The sequence below is a fragment of the Palaemon carinicauda genome, chromosome 2 (assembly GCF_036898095.1).
Source record: "Palaemon carinicauda isolate YSFRI2023 chromosome 2, ASM3689809v2, whole genome shotgun sequence".
NCBI classification, from domain to species: Eukaryota; Metazoa; Arthropoda; class Malacostraca; order Decapoda; family Palaemonidae; genus Palaemon; species Palaemon carinicauda.
The window spans coordinates 109,950,331-109,977,134 of NC_090726.1; the positions used below are offsets into that span (position 1 = coordinate 109,950,331).

At 46.2% G+C, this 26,804-nt stretch overlaps 1 long non-coding RNA gene across 1 annotated transcript in view; it reads right to left on the reverse strand.

Annotated features, from left to right (window-relative positions):
- The window catches only part of LOC137620120 (uncharacterized), a 66,078-nt gene that overhangs the window by 25,460 nt on the left and 13,814 nt on the right, over positions 1-26,804 (reverse strand). The gene's annotated exons all lie outside the window — the stretch shown is intronic.

A 26,804-nucleotide genomic window follows, 5' to 3' on the forward strand; every position in this document is an offset into this window, starting at 1 on the left:
AAAAACTACTATTTCTTATAGAAAAAAATTACGCTCTCTTCGAAAATGACACTCGTTCCCGTTGAAAATGAATACAGTAGTTTCAGAAATATATATGTATCTATATCCTACGGTAATGGGGGACCCCTGTGTGAACTCGGTGTTTTGGGTGGGGAAAACATACTGGGGAAACAATGTATAAACGTAAAACAATCATTTTCTTCTTTATACAATACCATCTTGGATTTATAATAACCGGAGGAAAATACAAAACAGTATATCTGGATAAACTTTGGAGGCGCCTTTGCAAAGACTGTCTCATGAAAAAATACAGTAACCAATGCTGCCAATGTCTGATGTAGATCAAAATTTCAGCATTCCATGCTAACATTAACACCCGTACGTACGTGCATACCAGTTTTCGACCTTCTGCGCAAAAACCCCGGCCCCCTGCGCAGAAGCTTTTCCCCCACCAACAGGATTTCTTCTTCTCTAACAGTGAAATGTAACTCTCCGTCTCTCTACCAGCTCTGTTCAGGTCTATTAATTGATTAGTTATGTAATACCCCCTTATACATATTACTTTTGTCCCAAGTATTACTCATTTTATTATCCTATACCTTATAAAATCATCTCATTTTATATACCCATTCAATATTATTTATCATACATTCCATTTTACTTTCCTATATTGGGTTTATTTCTTTTGTTATTTCCTTGTCACTCCCCAGTTTCACATAAATACTTGCTTTGGACAAGTTTCCCTATACAGTTCATTCATGTTTACCCTCTAGACCAGTGGTTCCCAACCTTCTTCCAGTGGTGACCCCATTTCAGCTTGACCATACTTTTTGCGACCCCACTCAAATATCAAGGCTACCTGTATGTTCTTTTATTTAGATGAAAAATGTTATTTTGATTATAAAATAAATTTTTGAATATACTTACCCGGTGATTATATAGCTGCAACTCTGTTGCTCGACAGACAACTCTACGGTAAAAACTCGCCAGCGATCGCTACACAGGTTGCGGGTGTGCCCAACAGTGCCATCTGTCGACCAGATACCCAGTTCTCAGTGTAAACAAAGACTCAATTTTCTCCTCGTCCCACTGCGTCTCTATTGGGGAGGAAGGGAGGGTCATTTAATTTATAATCACCGGGTAAGTATATTCAAAAATTTATTTTATAATCAAAATAAAATTTTTCAATATTTAACTTAGCCGGTGATTATATAGCTGATTCACACCCAGGGGGGTGGGTAGAGACCAGCAATATATGTTTACACTTATATGAGCTAAGAGTTTTTATTTCATTTTAGAAGTTATCAAAATAACAAAAACAAAATAAATAGGTACCTGGTAAGGAAGTCGACTTGAACAATTACTCTGCCTTTTAAGTACGTCTTCCTTACGGAGCCTCGCGATCCTCTTAAGATGCTGATCGACCCCTAGGATCTGAAGTATCAAGGGTTGCAACCCATACAACAGGACCTCATCAAAACCCCTAATCTAGGCGCTTCTCAAGAAATGACTTTGACCACCCGCCAAATCAACCAGGATGCGAAAGGCTTCTTAGCCTTCCGGACAACCCAAAAAACAACAATAAAAACATTTCAAGAGAAAGATTAAAAGGGTATGGAATTAGGGAATTGTAGTGGTTGAGCCCTCACCCACTACTGCACTCGCTGCTACGAATGGTCCCAGTGTGTAGCAGTCCTCGTAAAGAGACTGGACATCCTTTAGATAAAAAGACGCAAACACTGACTTGCTTCTCCAATAGGTTGCGTCCATTATACTTCGCAGAGATCTATTTTGCTTATAGGCCACAGAAGTTGCGACAGCTCTAACTTCGTGTGTCCTTACCTTCAGCAATGCTTGGTCTTCCTCACTCAGATGGGAATGAGCTTCTCGTATTAACAGTCTGATAAAATAGGATACAGTGAACCCTCGCTACTTCGCGGTTCGACAATCGCGGATTCACCACTTCGCGGGGTTTTCCCATAACCCATATATATATACATATCGCGGATTTTCCGGAAAATTCGAAAATACCGCGAAATCTGAAGACAACCAAATACGATATTTTGTTACCTGTAATTCCATTAATACTGTAATTAGTAATATCTGCTCTTACTGATTGTTCATTGCATTACATATGATATATAATTCAGCACAGAAAGAAATAAAACACGAAAAGAGAATGTGATCATACGATAATTCAGTACGTAGTAAAATTAAATCGAACATGAAACGCAAATCAGATGCAGTCATACCATATTAGAATGGTGTGTACTGTAATGGATGTGCTTCTTTTCCATGAATCTTTTGTATGTATACGTACGTAGTACAGTACTGCATCCAATAATATTCTTTGTTGCAAAAATCACATTTCGAATAAGCGTACGAGAGAGAGAGAGAGAGAGAGAGAGAGAGAGAGAGAGAGAGAGAGAGAGAGAGAGAGAGAGGCGTAAAATAGCGTACGTAAATTTTTATTATTATTGTTATTATTATTATTATTGTTGTTGTTGTTAATAAAATTATTATTGTTATTATTATTATCATTATTATTATTATTATTACTGTACAGTATTATTATCATTATTTATTATTATTACGGTATTGTACTTAATCTACGTACGTTCAGTATGCGCGGGGCATCTTCTATGAGTAACCAACGCATCATAGTACTGTAAGACGGGTTGTGATTGGTTCAAGCGCTGATAGATGACGAATCAGAACTCAAGTTTTGTTATCTAGCCTGTGATTGGTGTTTTGCCCGCATCTTCTACCCGCAGCATCAAAGTTCTCGCGGGGCTGGATCGTTCACTTTCTCTTTCCGCGTATCGCTGAGTAGACGTTCTTAAGTTTGTGAAGTTTAATCTGTGCTGTGTGCGACTGTTTTAAGTTGAACTTTTAGTTGAACTTTCTGTTAAATCCTACTGTACAATGCCTCCCAAGCGTTCTGCTTCTAGTAAGGCTGGTAGTGAGCCTAAACGCCACCGAAGGATGATGACGATAGCTGAGAAGGTTACGCTTCTCGACATGTTAAAAGATGGTAGAAGTTACGCGGCCGCCGGCCGCCATTTTGGCATCAACGAATCCACCGTTCGCTATATCAAAAAGGACGAGGCGAACATTAGAAAGACGGCTGCAATCACCTTTAGCAGATCAGCGAAGTGAGTCGTTACAACGCGTAATAAAACGATCGTACGCATGGAAGGTGCTTTAGCTGTGTGGATTGCCGACTGCCGGAAGAACATAGCCTTGGATACGAACACCATCCAAACAAAGGCTTTGAGTTTATATGAGAATTTTGCTGCAAAGGAACCTAAAGACGACGACGGCAACCATGCTGAAGATGATGATGATGCAGATGATCCTCAACCAGGGACATCCACTGATTCCCAGCCTCAGAAACGTTTTTCCGCAAGCAAAGGATGGTTCGCGAAGTTTCAGAAACGCTTCGCCCTGAAAAGCGTTTCCCTGCATGGGGAGTCTGCTTCCGCTGACACTGCCGCTGCTGAAACTTACGTGAACCAGACGTTCAAGAATATTATCGCCGAAGGTGGATACAAGCCGGAACAAGTCTTTAATATGGATGAGACTGGCTTGTTTTGGAAGAGAATGCCGTCGCGAACTTTCCTGTTCAAAGAGGAAGCCAAAGCCTCTGGCTTTAAGGCATTCAAGGATCGCGTTACCCTCGTGATGTGTGGCAATGCTGCTGGATTTTTGTTAAAGCCGGGGCTTATTTATGAGTCGAAAAATCCTTGCGCTTTGAAAAATAAAAATAAGAATCTCCTTCCCGTGTACTGGATGCATAATCAAAAAGCATGGATTACGAAGATGCTGACCTCCAACTGGTTCCACCAGTGTTTCATCCCGCAAGTCCATGAATATCTCTTAGAGAAGGGCTTGCCATTCAAGATCCTTCTCCTTATGGATAACGCTGGTGGACACGCAACTGACCTGTCGCGTGAGGGCGTTCAGGTTGAGTTCCTGCCACCCAACACCACGTCATTAATTCAACCGATGGACCAGGGGGTTATCAGGGCGTTCAAGGCCCTCTACACGAAGAATACCTTGGCGGACCTCGTTGCGTGTGTGGATGCTGCCCAAGATGACGAGGATGAAGATTTCAACTTGAAGGCGTACTGGCGGCAGTACACCATAGCCACGTGCCTGCAGAATATTCAGAAGGCACTTCAAGAGATGAAACCTGCAACCGTGAATGCGAGCTGGAAGAAGCTGTGGCCCGATATTGTTTACGACGACAAGGGATTTACTCCGTCGGAAATCCAACACTCTGCAATACGGAAATCTGTGCAGTTGGCTGCCATAATTGGAGGTGACGGGTTTGGCGACATGACGACTGAAGACGTCGACGAGTTGTTGGACTGCCATTCCCAGCCCCTAACTGACGCAGACCTCGAAGACCTGACGAAATCGGCAAGTGAGGAAGAGAGTGATACCCAGGAAGAGACCCAAGAAAATGTCGAAGAAACAGGCTTAACATTAGAACGGCTTGCCAAGTTCTGCAACCATATCAAGGAGGCGAAAGAAATGTTACAAGAGTGGGACGAGGATATGGTTCGCTCGATGCAATTCTCCAACAAGGTCGATGACATCATGACTCCCTACAGGATGCTCTTGGATCGAAAAAAGAAGCAGCGGCAACAACTTCCGATCACAATGTTCTTCCAGCCTCGCAAAAAAGAGCCAGTTCCTCCTGCTAGTACGCCTTCGGAAGAAATTGAAGAAGTTTCCCAGGATGAAGTTGAAGAGGTGTCCCAGGAAAAGACACCTCCGTCTGAAGAGACGTAAAATACTATCATTGACTGCACAGTAGAACACATCATCAGCTTCATCATCATCATTTCTACTGTGCAGCAAATTCATCGCCATCACCATTCAAGTTTTTCTTCAACTTCTTTCGTGGTGAGTACAGTAACAATCTTTATTTTTTACTTTAATATTCTTACTGCCTGTTTTATAGTTTAGTAATGTACGTACTGTATGCATTAAGTTAAAGGGAAGGTTTTAAAAGTCTACATGTTGTAACCTATCATATTTTTTTTGTTTAAAATTTACATTTACGTACGTAAAACAATCTCTCTCTCTCTCTCGTAAATTGTTTTCCTGCTTTGCTACGTACAAGTACTGTATAATTTATATTTGTAAGGTAACATATTTTGTAAATGCTTTTACTGTAAATACTGTATGTACTGTATCATTATTTATCACTATCATCATGCGCGTTAAATTCCTTGTTTGTTCTGAGCGTGGTTGTTTACTGAGCGTACACGCCGTCGTTTCAGGCGGCGTCATAAAGAAAAAGATTTCATTTGGAAGTCCTAAGAAAAATACGTAAACTAAAACATTGGTAATAAAAAAATCAACATACAGTAGTGTATAATCAATATAATCGATGCAAAAACTAACCTATACATATATGTGTACACTAAATGAGTTTGTTTCTTCATTATGATCAGAGATGAACGTAAACAAAACATTGGTTGCCATTTTTTATCGTGCTTTTTAGGTGTTTAGGAAACGCATGATATAAAATCGCCTTTAATATTTGTGCCTGTTTTAGTTTAGGGTGCTGTAGTACATGCATTAAGTGTTCTGTACATTAAAGGGTGGTTTGTTAACAGTACTACGTACAAGGGAAGGTTTTAAAAGTCCGAATATACATGTTAAATAAATAGGTAAATATGATGTCACTACTTCGCGGATTTTCACCTATCGCGCCCGCGTCTGGAACCTATCTACCGCGATAAACGAGGGTTCACTGTAAAGCATTCTTTGACATAGGCAAAGATGGTTTCTTAACTGAACACCATAAAGCTTCAGATAGGCCTCGTAAAGGTTTAGTTCGTTTTAAATAGAACTTAAGAGCTCTCACAGGGCATAAGACTCTTTCTAGTTCATTGCCTACCATATTCGATAAGCTGGGAATATCGAACGATTTCGGCCAAGGTCGAGAAGGCAGCTCATTTTTGGCTAGAAAACCAAGTTGTAGTGAACATGTAGCTTTTTCTGACGAAAATCCGATGTTCTTGCTGAAGGCATGAATCTCACTGACTCTTTTAGCTGTGGCTAAGCATACCAGGAAAAGTGTCTTTAAGGTGAGATCTTTCAGGGAGGCTGATTGTAGCGGCTCAAACCTGTCTGACATGAGGAATCTTAGTACCACGTCTAAATTCCAACCAGGTGTAACCAAACGACGCTCCTTCGTGGTCTCAAAAGACTTAAGGAGGTCCTGTAGATCTTTATTGTTGGAAAGATCTAAGCCTCTATGCCGGAAGACCGATGCCAACATGCTTCTGTAGCCCTTGATAGTGGGAGCTGAAAGTGATCGTTCTTTTCTCAGGTATAAGAGAAAGTCAGCTATTTGAGCTACAGAGGTACTGGTCGAGGATACAGATACTGACTTGCACCAGTTTCGGAAGACTTCCCACTTCGATTGGTAGACTCTAAGGGTGGATGTTCTCCTTGCTCTAGCAATCGCACTGGCTGCCTCCTTCGAAAAGCCTCTAGCTCTCGAGAGTCTTTCGATAGTCTGAAGGCAGTCAGACGAAGAGCGTGGAGGCTTTGGTGTACCTTCTTTACGTGTGGCTGACGTAGAAGGTCCACCCTTAGAGGAAGACTTCTGGGAACGTCTACTAGCCATCGAAGTACCTCGGTGAACCATTCTCTCGCGGGCCAGAGGGGAGCAACTAGCGTCAACCTTGTCCCTTCGTGAGAGGCGAACTTCTGCAGTACCTTGTTGACAATCTTGAACGGTGGGAATGCGTATAGATCTAGATGCGACCAATCTAGGAGAAAGGCATCTATATGTATTGCTGCTGGGTCCGGGATTGGTGAGCAATATATTGGGAGTCTCTTGGTCATCGAGGTTGCAAAGAGATCTATTGTTGGTTGGCCCCAAGTGGCCCAAAGTCTCTTGCAAACATCCTTGTGGAGGGTCCATTCTGTTGGAATTACTTGCCCCTTCCGACTGAGACAATCTGCCATGACATTCAAGTTGCCTTGGATGAACCTCGTTACTAGTGATATGTTTTGACCTTTTGACCAGATGAGCAGGTCCCTTGCGATCTCGTACAACGTCAGTGAGTGGGTCCCTCCTTGCTTGGAGATGTACGCCAAGGCAGTGGTGTTGTCCGAGTTCACTTCCACCACTTTGCCTCGAAGGAGAGACCTGAAGCTTTTCAAGGCCAGATGTACTGCCAGTAGCTCCTTGCAGTTGATATGCATTATCCTTTGACTCGAGTTCCATAGTCCCGAACATTCCCGACCGTCTAATGTCGCGCCCCAGCCTACGTCCGATGCGTCCGAGAAGAGAACGTGGTTGGGAGTCTGAACAGCCAGGGGAAGACCCTCTCTTAGGTTGATACTGTCCTTCCACCAAGTCAGGCAAGACTTCATCTTCTCGGAAATGGGGATCGAGACCGCTTCTAGCGTCTTGTCCTTTTTCCAGTGGAATGCTAGATGGTATTGAAGAGGACGGAGGTGTAGTCTTCCTAATGACACAAATTGTTCCAGGGATGATAGCGTCCCTATCAGACTCATCCACTTCCTGACTGAACATCGTTCCTTCTTCAGCATGTTCTGGATGCATAACTGGGCTTGGCTTATTCTGGGGGCCGACGGAAAAGCCCGAAAAGCTAGACTGTGAATCTCCATCCCTAAATACACAATAGTTTGGGACCAGTTGTGACTTTTCCATATTGACAAGGAGACCCAATTCCTTGGTCAGATCTAGAGTCCACTTTAGATCCTTCAGACAGCGACGACTGGAAGAAGCTCTGAGAAGCCAGTCGTCCAAATAGAGGGAGGCTCGGATGTCCGCTTAATGAAGGAATTTGGCTACATTCCTCATCAGCCTCGTAAACACAAGAGGAGCTGTGCTTAGGCCAAAGCACAGGGCTTGAAACTGGTAGACAACCTTTTCGAAAACGAATCTCAGAAAAGGTTGGGAGTCCGGGTGGATGGGGACGTGGAAGTAGGCGTCCCTTAGGTCTAAAGAGACCATCCAGTCTTCCCTTCTGACCGCTGCTAAGACTGACTTTGTGGTCTCCATGGAGAACGTCTGCTTTGTGACAAAGACATTCAGAGCACTGACGTCTAGCACCGGCCTCCACCCTCCTGTCTTCTTTGACACCAAGAAGAGTCGGTTGTAGAATCCCGGAGTTTGAAGGTCCGAGACTTTGACCACCGCTCCCTTCTCTAGTAAAAGAGACACTTCCCGTTTCAAGGCTCGTCTCTTGTCTTCCTCTCTGTACCTGGGAGAGAGATCGATGGGGGACGTTGCTAGAGGGGGTTTACGTACAAAAGGGATCTTGTACCCCTCTCTGAGCAACTTCACAGATTGTGCATCTGCGCCTCTCTTTTCCCAGGTCTGCCAGAAGTTCTTGAGTCTGGCTCCCACTGCTGTCTGAAGAAGCTGGCAGTCAGACTCTGCCCTTAAAGGACTTGGTTCCTTTCTTCTTTCCTCGTTTCCCTTCGGCACGAGCACCTCCTCTGCTGGAGGCTCTGCCACGAAAGGGCGGAATAAAACGGGACGCTGGAGTGTCCATCCTTGGTCTAGCTGACAAGGTAGGCAAAGGGGTAGCTTTGCGAGCGGAGGACGCAACAAGATCGTGAGTGTCCTTCTGTATCAATGAAGCGGCTATTTCCTTAATCAGGTCTTCTGGAAAAAGGCACTTGGAAAGAGGAGCAAAAAGAAGCTCGGATCTCTGGCACGGTGTAACTCCAGCTGAAAGGAATGAGCATAGGTTTTCACGCTTTTTAAGGACTCCGGACACAAAAGAAGCAGCAAGCTCATTAGACCCATCACGTACGGCCTTGTCCATGCAGGACATAATGAGCAAGGAAGTCTCTTTCTCTGTCGGAGAGATCTTTCTGCTTAGGGCTCCTAGACACCAGTCTAAGAAGTTAAAAACTTCGAAGGCCCTAAAGATACCTTTCAAAAGGTGGTCCAGGTCCGAAGATGACCAACATATCTTTGAGCGTCTCATGGCAAGGCGGCGGGGAGAGTCTACAAGGCTTGAGAAGTCGCCCTGGGCAGAGGCAGGAACTCCCAAGCCGAGAACTTCTCCCGTGGCATACCAGACGCTCGATCTAGAAGAGAGTCTAGCAGGGGGAAACGTAAAGGCTGTCTTCCCTAAACTCTTCTTGGACTGCAACCATTCTCCTATCACCCGCAAAGCTCTCTTGGACGAGCGTGCGAGGACGAGTCTAGTAAAGGCAGGAGTGGTAGACGGCGTGCCTAACACAAACTCTGACGGAGGAGAACGCGGAGCCACAGAAACAAACTGGTCCGGAAACATCTCTTTGAAAATGGCCAAAACTTTCCTAAAGTCCAAAGAGGGTTGCGTAGACTTAGGCTCGTCCAATTCTGATTGTGGTTCATCTATGTGTGCAGCAACATCATCATCAGAAAGTCCCTCATCCGATAACTGATGAGGAAACAGCAACGGAGTGGGTAACGGCTGGTTCGCTGAGTCCGGTCGCACGGGTGCATGCGTGACTGAGCCGGACGCAACGTCATGGAACTGCTGCCCAGTCTGTGAGCTGGCAACAACCATAGCAGCGCGGGGACGCACAGCGTCTACTCCAGACTGTCTGGACTGATGTGGGTGCGCAGTGGCAACCACACTGGGTTGCGGAGGTTGACGCACCGCGTCAAAACAAAACAACTCTGACGGTTGTTGAACCTCTCGAACGTCAACGGAGACCTCCGTGCGTCGCTGAATGTCAACATGCGGCTGGCAGATCACACTGGAACGCATGGGTGGCGGAACTCTCTCAACTGGTGTGCGTGAGAAGGTTACCTCAGCGTCCACAGGACGCACAACCGATCGTGTGGAAGGTTGTAGGCTAGGTGCTGCACTAGCTGGTGCGGCAGCAACCTTCTCCGCACGAAAGTCCTGCATTAGAGACGTCAGTTTAGACTGCATGTCTTGCAGTAGAGACCACTTAGGGTCTACGGGAGCAGGTGCGGCGACAGACGGTGTTACTGTCTGAAGCGGTACCGCTTTGCCTCTCTTAGGCGGTGAGCAGTCATCAGATGACGGCAGCGAGTCCGAACTGACCCAGTGGCTACAACTGGGCCGTTGGACTTGCGCGGAAGGGACCGACTTGCGTTTTAACGGTCGTGAGACCTTGGTCCAGGGTTTCTTGCGAGAAACACCTTCCGAAGACGAGGTATAAATGGGCTCTCTCGTCTTAGTTAGGTAGGGGCGATCTTGGGTAGATACGCCCGATACCACGGAGGGAACGTCTGTTCGCTGATTAAAGCCTCTCGAACCCATTTGTCGTACGACATTGCTTCTCCCCTGGACTTGGGAGCTTGCAAAAGGTCCCGGACTAGGACGACAGGCACGAACAGACGAACCCTCAAGCGCAACACTATCCACAACACTATCACTCGGCACTTTAGCACTTCCCACTGCACTTTTGCACTTAAGCTCCTTCACATCCGCCATGAGCTGATTACGGTCACTAGCAAGGGACTCAACTCTCTCACCCAGAGCTTGGATGGCACGCATCATATCAGCCATCGAAGGTTCCTGAGTGCCAGGAGGGGGGTTAGGAGCAACCACTACAGGGGAAGGAATAGGTTGTGGGGCATGAGGAGAGGAAATATCAATAGAACGAGAAGAACTTCTCCTAACTGATAAAATCGAATTCCGAAAGCCCAACGCACTCCTCACACCGATCTTCCAATTGACAGGTTTTATCCCGACAATTGGAACAAACAGTGTGAGGGTCGATAGAAGCCTTCGGAAGACGCCTTGAACAGTCCCTAGCATTGCACTTCCTAAATTTGGGGACTTGTGAAGGGTCAGCCATTTTGAATTGGTCAAAGGGAAATTCAAAAAACTATCAAAAAGTCATCAACAAAGAATCCGTTATCAAAAAGAGTTCAAGGATTTGTGTGAAGAGAAACCCTGCACAGCGAAAGCTCAAAACTAGAATAAAGTACTTCACCAATTAGTTGTGAAAAAACTCCAGTTTAGCAACAGCGAGTAAGTACGTCTTGTCGACACCTCGACAGAGAGAAAATTGAGTCTTTGTTTACACTGAGAACTGGGTATCTGGTCGACAGATGGCGCTGTTGGGCACACCCGCAACCTGTGTAGCGATCGCTGGCGAGTTTTTACCGTAGAGTTGTCTGTCGAGCAACAGAGTTGCAGCTATATAATCACCGGCTAAGTTAAATATTGAAAAAATATAATTGATTAAGGTACACTTTCTATCATTGAATAGCAAAATCCCAAAAATGTTATTTTCATTAGTAAAATAAATTTTTGAATATACTTACCCGGTGATCATATAGCTGTCAGCTCTGCTGCCCGACAGAAAAACCTAAGGACGAAATATGCCAGCGATCGCTATACAGGTGGGGGTGTACATCAACAGCGCCATCTGTCGAGCAGGTACTCAAGTACTCCATGTCAACACAGAACCAATTTTCTCCTCGGCCCACTGGGTCTCTATTGGGGAGGAAGGGTGGGTCCTTTAATTTATGATCACCGGGTAAGTATATTCAAAAATTTATTTTACTAATGAAAATAACATTTTTCAATATTAAACTTACCCGGTGATCATATAGCTGATTCACACCCAGGGGGGTGGGTAGAGACCAGCATACATGTTAACATTAAGAGCTAAGTATTTCGTATTTCATTTTAGCAGTTATTCAAAATAACAAACATAAAATTAATAAGTACCTGGTAAGGAAGTCGACTTGAACAATTACTCTGCCTTTTTTAAGTACGTCTTCCTTACTGAGCCTCGCGATCCTCATAGGATGCTGAGCGACTCCTAGGAGCTGAAGTATGAAGGGTTGCAACCCATACTAAAGGACCTCATCAAAACCTCTAATCTAGGCGCTTCTCAAGAAAGAATTTGACCACCCGCCAAATCAACCAGGATGCGAAAGGCTTCTTAACCTTCCGGACAACCCAAAAAACAACAATAAAAAGCATTTCAAGAGAAAGATTAAAAAGGTTATGGGATTAGGGGAATGTAGTGGTTGAGCCTTCACCCACTACCGCACTCGCTGCTACGAATGGTCCCTGGGTGTAGCAGTTCTCGTAAAGAGACTGGACATCTTTAAGGTAAAATGATGCGAACACTGACTTGCTTCTCCAATAGGTTGCATCCATTACACTCTGCAGAGATCTGTTTTGTTTGAAGGCCACTGAAGTTGCGACAGCTCTAACTTCATGTGTCCTTACCTTCAGCAAAGCATGGTCCTCCTCATTCAGATGGGAATGAGCTTCTCGAATCAAAAGTCTGATATAATAAGAAACTGCATTCTTCGACATTGGTAAAGAAGGTTTCTTAATGGCGCACCATAAAGCTTCTGATTGTCCACGTAATGGCTTAGTACGTCTCAAATAGTACTTAAGAGCTCTTACCGGGCATAGTACTCTTTCTTGTTCATTTCCAACCAAATTAGCAAGGCTTGGAATATCGAACGATTTGGGCCGAGGACGAGAAGGAAGTTCGTTTTTGGCTAAAAAACCAAGCTGTAAGGAACATGTAGCCGTTTCAGATGTAAATCCAATGTTCCTGCTGAAGGCGTGTATCTCACTGACTCTTTTAGCTGTAGCTAAGCAGACGAGGAAAAGAGTTTTCAAAGTGAGATCTTTAAAAGAGGCTGATTGAAGTGATTCGAACCTTGCTGACATAAGGAATCTTAGTACCACGTCTAAGTTCCAGCCTGGTGTGGCCAACCGACGCTCCTTCGAGGTCTCAAAAGACTTAAGGAGGTCCTGTAGATCTTTGTTGTTGGAAAGATCTAAGCCTCTGTGACGGAAGACTGCTGCCAACATGCTTCTGTAACCCTTGATCGTGGGAGCTGAAAGGGATCTTTCCTTCCTTAGGTATAAAAGGAAGTCAGCTATCTGAGTTACAGAGGTACTGGTTGAGGATACTGATTTCGACTTGCACCAGCTTCGGAAGACTTCCCACTTCGACTGGTAGACCTTGAGAGTGGATGTCCTCCTAGCTCTAGCAATCGCTCTGGCTGCCTCCTTCGAAAAGCCTCTAGCTCTCGAGAGTCTTTCGATAGTCTGAAGGCAGTCAGACGAAGAGCGTGGAGGCTTGGGTGTACCTTCTTTACATGCGGCTGACGCAGAAGGTCCACTCTTAGAGGAAGTGTTCTGGGAACATCTACTAGCCATTGCAGTACCTCGGTGAACCATTCTCTCGCGGGCCAGAGGGGAGCAACCAACGTCAACCTTGTCCCTTCGTGAGAGGCGAACTTCTGCAGTACTCTGTTGACAATCTTGAACGGGGGGAACGCATAAAGGTCTAGATGGGACCAATCCAGAAGAAAGGCATCTATGTGAACTGCTGCTGGGTCCGGAATCGGTGAACAATAAATTGGGAGCCTCTTGGTCATCGAGGTTGCGAACAGATCTATGGTAGGCTGACCCCACAAGGCCCATAGTCTGTTGCATACATTCTTGTGAAGGGTCCACTCTGTTGGGATGATTTGACCCTTCCGGCTGAGGCGGTCTGCCATGACATTCATGTCGCCTTGAATGAACCTCGTTACTAGGGATATGTTTCGATCTCTTGACCAGGTGAGGAGGTCCCTTGCGATCTCGTACAACGTCATCGAATGAGTCCCTCCTTGCTTGGAGATGTACGCCAAGGCTGTGGTGTTGTCGGAGTTCACCTCCACCACCTTGCCTAGAAGGAGGGACTTGAAGCTTCTCAAGGCCAGATGAACTGCCAGTAGCTCCTTGCAGTTGATGTGCAACGTTCTTTGATCCGTATTCCACGTGCCCGAGCATTCCCGACCGTCCAATGTCGCACCCCAGCCCGTGTCCGATGCGTCCGAGAAGAGAAGGTGGTCGGGGGTCTGAACAGCCAGTGGCAGACCCTCCCTGAGGAGAATGTTGTTCTTCCACCAAGTCAGTGAAGACTTCATCTTCTCGGAAATAGGAACCGAGACCGCTTCTAGCGTTTTGTCCTTTCTCCAGTGAGCAGCTAAGTGAAATTGAAGGGGGCGGAGGTGGAGTCTCCCTAACGCGATGAACTGGTCCAGTGATGAAAGCGTCCCTATCAGACTCATCCACTGTCTGACTGAACATCGGTCCTTCTTCAGCATGGACTGGATGCATTCTTGGGCTTGACTGATTCTGGGGGTCGACGGAAAAGCCCGAAAAGCTTGACTCTGAATCTCCATTCCTAGGTATACTATAGTTTGGGATGGGACGAGTTGGGACTTTTCCATATTGACCAGGAGACCCAATTCCTTGGTCAGATCCAGAGTCCACTGTAGATTCTCCAGACAGCGACGACTTGACGCAGCTCTTAAAAGCCAGTCGTCCAAATAGAGGGAGGCTCTGATGTTTGCTAAATGCAGGAATTTGACAATATTCCTCATCAGTTTGGTAAAAACTAGAGGTGCCATGCTTAGGCCAAAGCACAGGGCTTGGAACTGGTATACAACCTTCCCGAAAACGAACCTTAGAAAAGGTTGGGAATCTGGGTGGATGGGGACGTGAAAGTAAGCGTCCTTTAGGTCTAACGAGACCATCCAGTCTTCCTTCCTGACCGATGCTAGAACCGACTTTGTCGTCTCCATGGTGAACGTCTGCTTTGTGACAAAGACATTCAGAGCACTGACGTCTAGCACCGGTCTCCACCCTCCTGTCTTCTTCCCCACTAAGAAGAGGCGGTTGTAGAAGCCCGGGGATTGATGGTCCCGGACTATGACTACCGCTCCCTTTTGTAGTAAGAGAGACACCTCTTGCTGTAAAGCTAGTCTCTTGTCCTCCTCTCTGTACCTGGGAGAGAGGTCGATGGGAGTTGTTGCTAGAGGGGGCTTGCGCAAGAATGGAATCCTGTACCCCCCCCTGAGTAACTTCACAGACTGTGCGTCTGCGCCCCTGTTCTCCCAGGCCTGCAGTAGTTCTTGAGCCTGGCTCCCACTGCTGTCTGAAGAAGGTGGCAGTCAGACTCTGCCTCTAGAGGACTTGGAACCCTTCTTCTTGCTCCCACGTTGACTTCCGGCACGAGCACCTCCTCTGCTGGAGGCTCTGCCACGAAAGGGCGGAATGAACCTTGACGCTGGAGTGTCCATCCTGGGTCTAGGCACGGAGGGCAAAGGGGTGGCTTTGCGTGCGGATGACGCCACCAGGTCATGAGTGTCTTTCTGGATCAAGGAGGCGGCAATCTCCTTGATCAACTCTTCAGGGAAGAGACACTTCGAGAGTGGAGCAAACATAAGCTCCGACTTTTGACATGGGGTGACTCCAGCTGACAAGAAGGAGCAAAGGTGATCCCGCTTCTTGAGGACCCCGGACACGAAAGAAGCCGCAAGCTCACTAGAACCATCCCGTATGGCTTTGTCCATGCAGGACATAATGAGCATGGAAGTTTCCTTATCAGAAGGGGAGGTCTTCCTGCTCAACGCTCCCAAACACCAGTCCAAGAAGTTAAAGACTTCGAATGCACGGAAAACTCCCTTCATAAGATGGTCCATATCCGAAGGAGTCCAGCAAATCTTGGAGCGTCTCATAGCCAGCCTGCGGGGAGAGTCTACCAGACTTGAGAAGTCGCCCTGGGCAGAGGCAGGAACTCCCAAGCCGAGAACTTCTCCCGTGGCATACCAGACGCTAGATCTGGAAGCAAGCTTGACCGGGGGAAACATGAAGGATGTCTTCCCAAGTTGCTTTTTGGACTGCAACCACTCTCCCAGTACCCTTAAAGCTCTCTTGGACGAGCGAGCGAGTACGAGCTTCGTAAAGGCAGGTGCTGCTGACTGCATGCCTAAAGCGAACTCAGAGGGAGGCGAGCGTGGTGCTGCAGACACAAACTGATCCGGATATAAATCCTTGAACAGCGCAAGCACTTTCCTAAAGTCTAAGGAGGGAGGCGTGATCTTGGGTTCGTCGATGTCCGAGTGTTGGTCGTCAAGATGTGCAGCTTCGTCATCATCAGAGAGTCCATCGTCTGAATGTTGAGGAGGAAGAGGCAACGGAGTAGGTAAAAGCTGGACGGCTGAGTCCGGCAGCACGGGTGCATGCGTGGCTGCACTGGACCCAACGTCATGCCACTGTTGGTCAGTCTGAGAACTGGCAACAACCATAGCTGAGTGGGTGCGCAAAGCGTCTACTCCCGACTGTGGACGGATAGCGGAGACCACCGTGGGTTGCGGAGGCTGACGCACCGCGTCAAAACACGGCAGCTTAACTCCACCCTCCTGTTGTTGTGGTAGCACACGAACGTCAACGGAGGGTTCCGTGCGTCTGTGAACGTCAGCATGCGTCTGGCAGGGTCGACTGCGCATGGGTGGAGGAGCTCTCACAGCTGGAGTGTGGGAGCAGGCAGCCGCAGCGTCTGCTGGGCGCACAACCGTGGTAGGTTGTAGGCTAACGGGTGCAGCGTCAACCTTCTCCGCACGATACTCCTGCATAACCGCAGCTAACTGAGTCTGCATAGACTGCAGCAAAGACCACTTAGGGTCTACAACAGCTGGTGCGGCAACAGACGGAGTTACTGCCTGTTGCGGTACCACTTTGCCTCTCTTAGGAGGTGTGCAGTCGTCGGAGGACTGCAGCGAGTCCGAACTGACCCAGTGGCTACACCTGGGCCGTTGGACTTGCTCGGAAGGGACCTTGCGTTTAAGAGGCCGTGAGACCTTGGTCCATCGTTTCTGGCGTGAAACCTCTTCCGCAGACGAGGAATGAACGGGCTCACTCGTCTTCTTGTGGGTGGGACGATCTAGGCAAGATACGTCCGAAACCACGGAGGGAACGTCTGTCCGCTGATTAAAGCCTGTCGAACCCTTTGGTCGTACGACATTGCTTCTCCCCTGGGCTTGGGAGCTTGCAAGAGGTCCCGGACTGGGAGGACGACAGGCACGAACAGACGCACCCTCATGCGTAACACTGACACTTTTCACTGCACTAACACTCACTTCACTTCCCACTGCACTTTTACCTTTCAACTCCCTGACGTCAGCCATGAGTTGATTGCGGTCATTCGCCAATGACTCGACTCTCTCACCTAGAGCCTGGATGGCACGCATCATATCTGCCATCGAAGGTTGATGAGAGCTAGCAGGGGGGTCGGGTGCAACCACTACAGGGGAAGGAATAGGTTGTGGGGCATGGGGAGAGGAAAAATCAATTGAGCGAGACGAACTCCTCCTGATCCTATCCTTCTCTAGCCTACGTGCATATTTCAGGAATTCTTGAAAATCGAATTCCGAAAGCCCAACGCATTCCTCACATCGATCTTCCAATTGACAGGCTTTACCCCTACAATTGGAACAAACGGTGTGCGGATCGATAGAGGCCTTCGGAAGACGCCTTGAACAGTCCCTAGCGCTACACTTCCTGTACTTGGGGACTTGAGAAGGGTCAGACATCTTGAATTAGTCAAAGGGGGGAATTCAAAATCTATCCAAGTCGTCAACAAATAATCCAAAATTCATAAAAAGAATGCAAGGAAGTATTGAAGATAACTTCTGCACAGCGATAGCTAATAACCAGAAATGAATACTTCACCAAATAACGTGAAAATCAATCCAGAAAACAACAGCGTATTTAGTAGGTCTTGCCGGTGGCACGACAGAGAGAAAATTGGTTCTGTGTTGACATGGAGTACTTGAGTACCTGCTCGACAGATGGCACTGTTGATGTACACCCCCACCTGTATAGCGATCGCTGGCGTATTTCATCCTTAGGTTTTTCTGTCGGGCAGCAGAGCTGACAGTTATATGATCAACGGGTAAGTTTAATATTGAAAAATGCACTTATATATATTATATAATTTCTTTATATAAGACACACTACATAATAGAATGTTATTGATATGAGTAACACAAGCATTATCTTGATAATAAACAATGATGTTCTATATGTAATGGTTAGAATTGCTTTTCCATCGCCAGTATCTCAATCCGCAGTGATGTTTTTGATACAGCACAACGTAGTTCATCTTCAACATGGAGATTAGTTCTCAGCTTTGACTTTATTAAAAGTACAAATGAAAAGGTCACTTCACACATATGTCGAGGAAGAGGGCATAACATTTTAAGCATACCTTCAGCCAAATTTGGATATCGACCTAACTGCTTAATCCAAAACTGAATCTCTGTTAGGGAATCAAAGTCAGCTTTGGCACTGCCAGATCCAATGAGATCAGTAAATTCCTATTGATATCTTTCAGGAACATTTTCAAATGGTTTATTTGAGGTAAGGTATGGGATAACTGGGGCTTTTATGAAAAACATTGGCTAAATTCCTCTTTTAAGTTCTCTAAGAAGAAGAATGATTAAACTTTGAAAACTGTTTGAATGGAATATCAGTGTCATTTTCTTCAAGAAACTCATTTAATGTGGGAAACATGCACAAATTTCTCTTTCATCATTTACTCCAAAAGATCCAGCTTCATTTGGAAGGCTTTAGTTTTTCTTTCTGAAGTGGAAGATTAAGGGAATTCAAAATTGTGAAAAATCTATTAAGTATGCAGTTTTTGCCCAATTACTCATATCACCTAAGAAACTGGAAAGTTCTGTTCTTCCTTGCCGAGATAAGAATTCTCTTACCTCACTATTCAACTGAAAGGGGATTACCTTTTGGTAGCTACCTTACTCCAGTTTGTAACATAACTTCATACTTAGAATCCATTTTTTATGACACACTTTAGAAAACAAGCGGTTGTTCAATGCATTTGACTTTATAAAGTTAACTGCTTTAACAGCTGATTGCATAAGTTTTCAAATGTTTGGCAACGTTTCTGCCGAAAATACTTAACGATGTATCATGCAATGAATTCCAACAGCTTCCGGAGAAATATGCTTCATCTTCTGATGAAACCCTGATCTACAACCTAGCATAGAAAGTGCACCATCATTACACATACCACCGACATTTTCCCACATCAATCCAAGTTTTTGAAGAAATTATCCTATTTTATTTTTCAAATATACCACAGCTTTAGTTGTTTCTAATGGTCTGCAAGAAAGAAATTCATCCTTAAAATTGCCATAAAGTAATAACTGAGGAAGATTACCTATATATGTTAATTAATCAACTTTTAATGTGATGAGATCAAGTGGAGATGTACAGTATGATTAGAAAGCGTTATAATTTCTGAGGATTTAACTCCCTTACCTTCAATTACGTCATGAACGATGTCTTCTGCAGATGGTGAAATGAATTCCTCACCAATGACATTTTTTTTTTTTTTTTTTTTTTTAGCAGTTCTCGGAAATACGATAAAAGACGCCAGTAAAGCCGATTTGCTTTGTCTTTGGAAATTTCCATCTCTGTCAAGAAGAGAGTTTTTTATATCCACATACTTATTTCTGAAAAAAACCGGCTTTCTTTATTGAACTTTGCATTTTTCGACTCAAAATTATGTCTTAACTTATCTTGCGTCACTGATTCTTCTGAGAGCACTTTACTGTACATAAAAAGTTTAGTTTTTTTTTTTTCCTGCTGAGATAAAGCAAGTATAACCGATGTTAGTGTAGTCCTCCATATATTTCTGCTTTCCTTTGTTGTTTGCTATTGCCATAATTGCAACCATCTACTGTAGAATCAAATGAGAGAGAGAGAGAGAGAGAGAGAGAGAGAGAGAGAGAGAGAGAGAGAGAGAGAGAGAGAGAGAGAGAGAGAGAATTAAAATCAGTCAATTAAAACTTGATAATGATAACTATGATAATAGCCGGAAAAATGCTAAGTAAACATATAATTATAAACACAAATATGTCTGCATTTGTGTCTTATATATATATATATATGTATGAAGTGCACACACACACTTGCATATACACCGATACATACTCATACACACATCTCTCCTCCTCTTTTGCATTAACATTTTTTTAAGGAATTTTAGACTATTCTATTTATCTGCCTTTTAAGTAATCACCAACAACTCATTTGTCATTTCTGTCTTATATATGCATGTCTTACTGCAGCTTAGGTTTATAAACAACAATATTTTTGGCATATATGACTATTTTCAGTTTTCTAATTTGTAGTTGAAATATCGTTTTTAATAAATATGTTATTTTTATTAATAAAATAAATTTTTGAATATACTTACCCGATAATCATGTAGCTGTCAACTCCGTTGCCCGACAGAATTCTATGGAGGGATACGCCAGCTATCACAATACTAGAAGGGGGTGTACTTACCAGCGCCACCTGTGGCCAGGTACTCAATCATTTGTTGTTGACACCTCCTCAATTATTCCTCGGTCCACTGGTTCTCTCTGGGGAGGAAAGGGAGGGTCGATTAAATCATGATTATCGGGTAAGTATATTCAAAAATTTATTTTATTAATAAAAATAACATTTTTCAATATTAAACTTACCCGATAATCATGTAGCTGATTCACACCCAGGGAGGTGGGTGAAAACCAGTGTACAAGATTAAAGGATAGCTAAGTATCCCATATTTCATATAACAGTTATCTCAAATAACAATGAAATAATAAGTACCTGGTAAGGAAGTCGAATAGAACCGTTACTCTGCCTCTTTATTTAAAGTTCGTCTTCCTTACTGAGCGCAGCGTTCCTCTTGGAGGCTGAATCAACCCAAAGGTGCCAAAGTACACGGGGTTGCAACCCCTACTAAAGGACCTCTACCAAACCTTTAACCCAGGCGCTTCTCAAGAATGAATAGACCACCCGCCAAATCCAAGGATGCGGAAGGCTTCTTAGCCTACCGTAACAACCATAAAAAACAACAATAAAAGTATTCAAGAGAAAGGTTAAAAAAGGTTATGGGATTAAGGGAATGTAGTGGCTGAGCCCTCACCTACTACTGCACTCGCTGCTACGAATGGTCCCAGGGTGTAGCAGTTCTCGTAAAGAGACTGGACATCTTTCAGATAAAATGATGCAAACACTGACTTGCTCCTCCAATAGGTTGCATCCATTATGCTCTGCAGAGAACGGTTTTTATTAAAGGCCAACGAAGTAGCTACAGCTCTTACTTCGTGGGTCCTTACCTTCAGCAATGCAAGGTCTTCCTCCTTTAGGTGAGAATGTGCTTCTCTGATCAGAAGCCTTATATAGTACGAAAGCCCATTCTTGGACATGGGTCTCGAGGGTTTCTTGATGGCACACCATAAAGCTTCTGACTGTCCTCGAATAGGTTTAGACCTCTTCAGATAATATTTGAGAGCTCTGACAGGGCAAAGAACTCTCTCTAGTTCGTTACCTACCATGTTGGAGAGGCTAGGTATTTCGAACGATCTAGGCCAAGGACGTGAAGGAAGTTCGTTCTTTGCTAGGAATCCAAGCTGAAAAGAACATGTTGCAGATTCGGTTGTAAAACCAATGTTCTTGCTGAAGGCATGAACCTCACTGACTCTCTTGGCTGTTGCAAGGCAAACGAGAAAAGCAGTCTTGAGGGTAAGATCCTTGAAGGAAGCTGACTGGAGAGGTTCGAACCTAGATGTCATAAGGAACCTTAAGACTACGTCTAGATTCCAGCCTGGAGTGGAAAGACGACGTTCTTTAGACGTCTCAAAAGACTTGAGAATGTCTTGAAGGTCCTTGTTGGAAGACAGGTCCAAACCTCTGTGACGGAGAACTGAGGCCAACATGCTCCTATATCCTTTAATCGTAGGTGTAGAAAGGGATCTCTCATTCCTAAGATGTAGAAGGAAGTCAGCTATTTGGATCACAGAGGTATTGGTAGAGGATATTGAATTGGCTCTACACCAGCTTCGGAAGACCTCCCATTTAGACTGGTAGACTCTACGAGTGGAAACTCTTCTAGCTCTGGCAATCGCACTGGCTGCCTCCTTCGAAAAGCCTCTAGCTCTAGCGAATCTTTCGACAGTCTGAAGGCAGTCAGCCGAAGAGCGTGGAGGTTTGGGTGCAACCTGTCTACGTGTGGTTGACGTAGAAGGTCCACTCTTAGAGGTAGAGTCCTGGGGAAGTCGACTAGCCATTGCAGTACCTCTGTGTACCATTCTCTTGCAGGCCAAAGGGGAGCAACCAGCGTCAGCCGTGTCCCTTCGTGCGAGACGAATTTCTGCAGAACTTTGTTTATTATCTTGAACGGAGGGAATGCGTACAGGTCGAGATGGGACCAGTTCAGAAGAAAAGCATCCACATGAACCGCTGCAGGGTCTGGAACAGGGGAACAATAAAGCGGAAGTCTCTTGGTTATGGAGGTGGCAAACAGATCTATGGTAGGTTGACCCCACAAGGTCCAAAGTCTGTTGCACACACTCTTGTGGAGGGTCCATTCCGTGGGAATGACCTGATTCCTTCTGCTGAGGCGATCCGCTGAAACATTCATATCGCCCTGGATGAACCTCGTGACCAGAGTGAGGTTTAGACCTCTTGACCAAATGAGGAGGTCCCTTGCGATCTCGTAAAGGCTCCTCGAATGGGTCCCTCCTTGCTTGGAGATGTAAGCCAAGGCTGTGGTGTTGTCTGAATTCACCTCCACCACTTTGCCTAGCAGGAGGGACTTGAAGTTCAACAGGACTAAATGAACTGCTAACAGTTCCTTGCAGTTGATGTGGAGTAATCCTTGTTCCTTGTTCCATACTCCTGAGCATTCCCGTCCGTCCAAGGTCGCACCCCAGCCCGAGTCCGATGCATCTGAGAAGAGATGAAGATTGGGGGTCTGGATGGCCAATGATAGACCCTCCTTGAGAAGGAGATTGAGCTTCCACCACAGGAGAGTGGTCTTCATCTCTTGGTTGATAGGGATAGAGACTGCTTCTAGAGTCGACCCCTTGTCCCAATGAGCAGCAAGATGGAATTGAAGAGGGCGGAGGTGGAGTCTTCCTAGCTCGACAAACAGGGCCAGTGATGAGAGGGTCCCTGTGAGACTCATCCACTGTCTCACTGAGCAATTGCTCCTCTTCAGCATGCTCATGATGCACTCTAGGGCTTGGTTTATCCTGGGGGCCGATGGAAAAGCCCGAAAATCCTGACTCTGAATCTCCATTCCCAGGTACACAATGGATTGGGAGGGAATGAGTTGAGATTTCTCTATATTGACTAATAGACCTAGGTCTCTGATTAAGTCTAAAGTCCAATTGAGGTTCTCCAGACAACGACGACTCGTGGAGGCTCTCAACAGCCAGTCGTCTAGGTAGAGGGAGGCTCTGATGTTCGATAAGTGTAGGAATTTCGCTACATTCCTCATCAGATGAGTAAAGACCATAGGAGCTGTGCTTAGGCCAAAACACAGGGCTTGGAACTGATAGACAACCTTTCCGAAAACGAATCTCAGGAAAGGTTGGGAGTCTGGATGAATGGGAACGTGAAAGTATGCATCTTTCAAGTCCAACGAGACCATCCAGTCCTCCTGTCTGACCGCTGCTAAGACCGACTTGGTCGTCTCCATCGTGAACGTCTGCTTGGTGACATACTCGTTGAGAGAGCTGACGTCCAGCACCGGTCTCCAACCTCCTGTCTTCTTGGCCACAAGAAAGAGACGGTTGTAGAAGCCCGGGGATTGATGGTCCCGGACTATAACCACTGCCTTCTTCTGCACAAGTAGCGACACCTCCTGTTGCAATGCTAGCCTCTTGTCCTCTTCTTTGTAGTTGGGAGAGAGGTTGATGGGCGATGTGGTCAGAGGTGGTTTGAGGCAGAATGGAATCCTGTAACCGTACCTCAGCCAACTGACAGACTGTGCGTCTGCACCTCTCTTCTCCCAGGCTCGCCAGAAGATCTTGAGTCTGGCTCCTACTGTTGTCTGGAGAAACTGAGAGTCAGTTCTTTCCCTTAGATGTCCTGGATCCTTTCCTAGACTTGCTCCTGTGAGAGTCTGGGCGGGAGCTTCCTCGGCTGGGGGCTCTACCACGAAAGGGCGGTATGAACCTCGTAGCCGGGGTATCAGCCACTGGGGAGCGATAAGTCTTGGGGACTGAGGTGGCAACCTTAGACTTACGAGCCGATGAGGCTACAAGATCGTGCGTGTCCTTTTGTATCAGGGCAGCAGACAAGTCCTTAACTAGCTCCTCGGGAAAGAGGAACTTTGAGAGAGGAGCAAAAAGGAGTTGTGACCGTTGGCAAGGTGTAATGCTGGCGGAAAGGAAGGTACACAGTTGTTCCCTTTTCTTCAACACCCCTGATACAAATAACGACGCTAGCTCACCCGATCCATCTCTGATGGCCTTATCCATGCAGGACATTATTAGCATGGCAGAATCTTTGTCCGCAGGAGAGGTTTTCTTGCTGAGGGCCCCCAGGCACCAGTCGAGAAAGTTGAACATTTCAAATGCTCTAAACAACCCTTTCAGTAAATGATCCAGGTCTGAGAAGGTCCAACAAACCTTCGAGCGTCTCATAGCAGTTCTCCGAGGCGAGTCCACCAGACTTGAGAAGTCAGCCTGGGCAGAGGCAGGTACTCCTAAGCCTGGTGCTTCCCCTGTGGCATACCAAACGCAACCTTTCGAAGCGAGCTTCGTTGGAGGGAACATGAAGGAAGTCTTGCCAAGGTGTTGTTTAGACTGCAGCCACTCCCCTAAGATCCTTAAAGCCCTCTTGGAGGATCTAGCTAGGACAAGCTTAGTATAGTTGGACTTAGCTTGTTGTACGCCCAGCGAAAACTCAGATGGTGGAGAGCGGGGAATAGCAGAGACGAAGTGGTCTGGGTAAATCTCCCTGAGTAGAGCCAAGACCTTACGAAAATCAATCGACAGTGGAGAAAGCTTAGATTCGTCCACGTCTGATGAGGGATCAAGGTGTGCCTCCTCATCAGCAGAGGGTAGCGAAGCTATCGGACCAGAATGCTGAACCGCAGAGTCAGAACGGGTAGGAACAATAACAGTGGTTTCCTCTTCCAGTAACTGTTGAGGGAAAACCTGAGGCTCAGACTGCAAAGGCTGAACAACAGACGAAGCAGAAGGCAGGCGCATGGGTGAAGGAGGTTGACTCCTAGCAAAAGAGGTTGAACCCAAGGATTGCACAAGCTGAGCGGAGGACGGAGGCGGAGTAGTCCGTTCCTGTTCCTGTGAGATGAGCGGAGCATGATGAGGTTGAGGCTGCGCAGAACAAGGTAAAGATCTCGCAAGCTGAGGCTCCTGAGGCGCAAGTCCAGGGTGTAGAGGAGCTTGCCTTGAGGAGGGTTGAGCTCGCTGCAGCGATGGCTGAGCAGACAGACTCACGGAGGGGAGAGGTTGTTGTACCCCAACCGAGAGTTGCACCACTGGTGGAGCAGCAAGGGGAGGCGGAGGAAGAGTGGAATAACTCTCCTGATCCCAAAGCAAGGGTTGCCTTAAAGAAGGCTGAGGCTGAACACCACTGGGAACAGCGAACTCCGAAAGTGGCTCAACATCGTACGCCTGGCAGATGGTGCTGCGACCAGGCGGAGCAAGTGCAGGCGGGGCGAGCACAGGCGGAGCGAGAACAGGCGGAGGGAGTGTAGGCGGAGGAGGAGGTGCAACACTCTCAGTCCGACACTCACGCATCAAGTCCGAAAGCTGAGCTTGCATGGACTGAAGCAGGGTCCACTTGGGATCGGCAGAAACGATAACAGACTGAGGTAAAGTCACAGTCGGGCTCTGTTTTGGCAGAACCTTACTCCTCTTGGGCGGAGTACAGTCGACAGATGACTGAGGCGAGTCAGAGCTGAGCCAATGACTGCAACCTGGCTGAGCACTCGCGGACTGGACTCTACGTTTAAGCGGTCTCGAGACCTGAGACCAACGTTTCTTCCCTGCTAGTTGATCAGCGGACGAGAATAAGACGGGCTCAATCGTCTGCAGGTGGGAGTGACGGTCTAAGGAAGACACGCCCGCAACCACCGAGGATAGTTCTGTGCGCCTAACAAGGCCTGTCGAACCCTTAAGCCCTTCGACATTGCTTCTCCCCTGGGCATGGGAGCTTGCAAGAGGTCCCGGACTGGGAGGACGACTGGCTCGCACAGAAAAATCCTCACGCACCACACTGGCACCACTAGCACTTGGCACTGCACCGACACTAGCACTCGTCACAGCACTGGCACTAATTCCACCCACTGCACTCTTGACCTTCAGTTCTTTAACTTCGGCCATCAGAGACTCATGGTCACTTACCACTGATTCTACTTTATCGCCTAAAGCCTGAATAGCACGCAAAACAACTGACATATCAGGCGGAGGGCACACAGTAGGTTCGGGGGTAGCCACTACAGGGGTAGGAAAAGGTAGGGGATCATGAGGTGAGGAAAACATAGAAGAGTGAGAAGAACTTCTCCTAACTCTACCTCTCTCTAACTTAGATGAATATTTTAAAAGACGGACAAACTCCAATTCCGAAAGTCCGGCGCATTCCTCACATCGATTTTCTAATAGACAGGGCCTGTCCCTACAGTCAGAACAAGCGGTGTGAGGATCTACCGAGGCCTTCGGAATACGCCTATTGCAAGACCTACATCGTCTATGGGAGGGGGCTTGCGAAACGTCAGACATCTTGTTTCAAAGAGTTAGCCAAAGGGTGATCCAAAAACAAGCAAAATTCGTTAACCGTTATATCAGTATTATATAAAAGCTATCTAGCTAATATAAGAAGGATTCCAGTAAAGCGACAGCCGTTAATCTGAGAGAATACTTCACCAAATATCCGTGAATAAACTCGAAGACCATAAGCGTATCCCAGAACGTCTAGCCGGAAGCACGACAGAGGAATAATTGAGGAGGTGTCAACAACAAATGATTGAGTACCTGGCCACAGGTGGCGCTGGTAAGTACACCCCCTTCTAGTATTGTGATAGCTGGCGTATCCCTCCATAGAATTCTGTCGGGCAACGGAGTTGACAGCTACATGATTATCGGGTAAGTTTAATATTGAAAAATCATAATTAATAGATAATTC